The sequence below is a fragment of the Pinus tabuliformis genome, chromosome 8 (genome assembly GCF_031772625.1).
Source record: "Pinus tabuliformis cultivar Carrire ecotype Pingquan chromosome 8, CPIR1, whole genome shotgun sequence".
Classification (NCBI taxonomy): Eukaryota; Viridiplantae; Streptophyta; class Pinopsida; order Pinales; family Pinaceae; genus Pinus; species Pinus tabuliformis.
Genome location: NC_142294.1, coordinates 1858335767 through 1858340152, shown reverse-complemented (window position 1 = coordinate 1858340152; position 4386 = coordinate 1858335767).

The following is a 4386-nucleotide window of genomic DNA, read 5'->3' as shown; positions in this document are numbered from 1 at the left end:
CCCTAGGAAGGAGTGGCTCGGATTTGTTATGATTAACGAGTCCTACATTATTTAAGTCTTAAGATTCCATTGAAGGGATAACTCGATGTTGTTTTCATGTTTAAAGAGTTTAAAAGATACGAAAAGAAAACTCATTTAGTTCTTCCAACGTAAAATTTTAACGAGGTCGAAGAAGTAAAGCTAGAGGTTTTTTAATTTTTAGGGAGTTAGGAGAAAAACATAAGTAAACTCCATAGTGTCATTTTTCATAAATTTAGTCTCTCAAGCCCAAAAAAAGGTAAAATAATGTAAGAGAGAACTCTATTGACCATGATTAGTCAACATATACATTTTTCGTAAATAGTCTAGTTCAGTCCGTAAAGGGGTAAACTTATATTGAATAGATGACTATTCATTTACTTTTATGAGTTCAAATAGTCAAGTAATCGATGATATTTTCATGTTTAGGGAGTTTGAAAAGGGATTAAAGAGAAATCTAGGGTTTCTCTTTTTCATAAGTTTTAACGAGTTAAAAAAAGTGATAAAAATATACTCATTGCAAAACTAATTCATTTTCGTAAATAACCTGTGTTTTGCACATTCAAACTCAAAATATTATCATCATTGCTCAAAAAACATAGTAAAAACATTAAAAATTTGGATTTTCAGAAGGTAAAGGAAAAAAGTAATATTTTAATGGGCCTAAAAAGCTTATAAAAGTCCAAAAAGTAAAAAAGAAATTACCATTTGTGTTTTTTACCATTTTAGAGTAATTGAGTGTATTTTTCACCAAAAACTTCAGAGGTGGATTATGGCCAAACTATTGGACCGAATCACGAGTTGCTTTCTCCAGGTAAGAGATCTTTCCAATATCTTCGTTTTGATTGCTTTCGTTCTAATTTTCACTATGTATTTGGTTTTCTGGGGGGTTTTGTTAATTTAAAAATCACTCTTAGTGTGTGCAATCTCTCCTCATTGGGTCGATGCATGCTAACCCAAATTTTTACATAGAAAATTGATATTTGTTCGGTTTTGGACAACAAAAATACGCAAATCCGCTTTGCTCTTAAAACTAAAATGTGCATAGTGCCGAGGGCTTTGAAAAAATTATATTTAAATGCCTAAATTTCTTTGCAAATATCATTACAATGTTTTTTAATGATCCTCCATGTTTATTTGTGTGGTTTTGATATATAAAAATGGAGTGGAGGAAAAGAGAACATGAAGAACAAGATGTAGCATCTTTGAATCACCCAGAAACACAACAGGATTTGGGAGCTTATGGCCTATACAATTTATTTTGTGATCCCGAGCATGACGGCCTAGCTAGATTTGCTGGAATGGATGGTGAGGAGATGGAATGTGCAAGACAACTGTCCAAATTGTGGATCATAGACTCACCATAGATGCATATGACATATATTTCTTGACTGGGCTCTCACACTGTCAAGTTGACATTTCTTTGTATTGGCAAAGACAAGGTGGTGAAACAACTGCCACTTACCTACTACAACATTGTTTTCAAGGTTCTGAACTCAAAGATGGAGGAATTGATATCAAAACCATTAAGAGGATTCCTTTGAAGACTATTCATTTTACTATTGTATGATTATGTGGAAGTGCAACAATTCATTTACTCAACAAGGCTCAAATGCAAATTTCTGCAGATGCTCGCATCCCACCATATTCAACTGGTGTGAAGGGGTTGCTTCCAACCTTAAAGGGCAACTAACTAGAGTGAAAAATGGCAAACTAAAAAAAATTTGGTATGGTGCCAATTTGATCTTGTTCGATCTAGAGAGGATCCCATTTATTTCCCCACATGTATCCATAGATGGAGGAGGACCACAAGATCCTCGTATGTTGGAATGGGTTACGTTGATGGCATGCCACAGATGTGGTGATGGCCCAACTGTTTGATATACTCTTGACTTCTTTCGATGCTTGGAATGTCAGATAATCATGGTCGAAGACTTTCCATATGAAGGCATAGATTACACTCGTGATCTAGATATTTCACTTTCGACTAGAATGTAGTGGGGTGACCTCGCTAAAAATTTCGCGTTTTGGTTGTTTTGTGTTTTTCAACTTTTTATCCAAAACTAACTATCTGAAATAATCATGCAGATGTGGCCCTAGTGAGACCAACAGGAATATGTCGATTCGACAAACGCAGTGAGCATCTAGCAGCTCTCGTAGTACATAACCTTGATGTAGTATAGGCTTTGACTAAGCTGGAGCACAACCTGGAGAGGTTGACTCTGGACATCTCAGATGTTGGGATTGATGATTTGCCTCTCCGTTACCAAAGTCATACTGTGGGGGTTCCTAGACCAATTAGTCACTTGCTACGATGAGTAGCTCGTGTTATCGTCTACTACCATGATCATCATGCTTAACTACTAGTCATAGGGATATATTTTGTTTTTTGGTGTATTGACATGTTTGAATAATAAAGGCCACATGGCCTCATGTCTTGGATGCCATTTTGTAAAGCCACACTTTTTACATACATTTTGACTAATGAAAACTACCACATATTATCTCAGTTTATCTTGTAGAATATGTGGATGGATATTATTTTTCTTTTTTGCAGATGTCACAAATGTTGATTTAACACATAATTAGCCAGTGCATTAGTTAATTTGTTTAAATGTCTTGGGAAGTGTTGATATTCGATGTAATCCAACTCTCTCTCCGGGAGACGAACCCGCAAAAATATTCTTAACATTTTGGAACTTCTTACTGAATAGACACCATTTAAATGTAATACTATGAGTTGAGAATCTAACCTAATTATCAATCGAAAAATACCAAATGAAATGGCATCAAATAATATCTCAATAAATGCACTATATTCTGCGATAATATTCGTTTTTCAACCAAGGTATATTTCATGAATAGAAAATAACTCATTAGTGGGTGAATGAATAACCCAAGTTGCAGAAGACAAATTCGGATTACTACGACTAGTGCCATCGACAAAGCAAATGTAAGTTTGAGAGAGTTGATATTTGAAAATCAAGTGTAACACAAAATAAGCAGGAGAAGTAGCAGAAAATCATAAAAAAGATGTTAAAATTGCCACATAAAAAATATGATACAATGATATACAAATTCTTCACGGAGTGAATTAAGCATAGTATTTCTTTAGGTAAAGACCATTTATGGGCTTTCTTAAATAAATGCTATCATAATCAACCAGCTCATAAACCCCATTTTTCAGTACACATTTTACAATACAAGGACCATGCCACATGGGCTCGAATTTACCAGCACCTAACTTATTGTGCTCTTGGTAATAAACCAAGACCAGGTCACCTTCCGAATATGAGAAAGGATTTACATTTTGATCAAATGGTGCCTTAAATCATTTATTATGAGTCCCACTATCTAATGCAACATCACTACGAGTCTCATCTAGTTGTGCTAAGTTCAAAAAACATTCCTCCTCTATAGAAGTTGTTGGTAATAATTCAATTGTCATTTTTAATGACATTATCTCATATTCAATAGGAAATATTTCTTCAAGACCATAAACCAATTGGAAGGGAGTAAAACCAGTTGAATTTTTGGCTGAGGTACAATATTCCCACAATGTTATAAAAAGCATCATATGCTAATTTTGTTTATGAATTTTGACAATCCATTTAATAATGGTAGTGAAAACCTTGTTTACGACTTCTACTTGGCCCTTTTCCCATGGGTAATATGGAGTAGAACTGTCATTATGGAAGCCTAACATTGCAATAAGTTCAGTCATCATAAAAATTTTAAAATGGCTACCATGGTTCATGATGATTGCTTGTGGAACCCTGAACCTAGCAATCACATGATTGAATATGAAAATAGTTGTTGCTTCACCATCATCCTTATATGTAGGCATCACATCGACCCATTTTGTAAAATAATCCACTGCTAGGATAATGTACCCATGCCCCTCGGCCGAGTGAGGGTAAAATGTAAGGAAATCGATGCCCCATTTTTCAAAAGGAATGACAACAATGATTGGGTGAAAAGGAGCCAGAGGAGCATACATTTTTCAATCGCAAATTTTGAAATTGTGGCATTTCTGGACTAGCGTTATATAATCTTTGAACATCAAAGGCTAGAAATACCTAGCACATAAGATCTTTTGAGTTGTCAAAAACCCTGACATATGACCGCCACAAGCTCCAAAATGGAAGTCATTCAATGCTTTTTAGACTTCCTCATGAGTCAAACATCATGCAAATCTGGAATCAACACCACGATGATAAAGTTTATCTCCAACAATAGTATATTGTTGGGATTGGTACCGAATATGATGACGATCAGTTTGAGTCAATTCTGGCCGAAAAAGTTTGGGTTTGAAGATACACAATAATATCTCCATACCAAGGGTCTAAAGTATTTATAAGAAAGAGG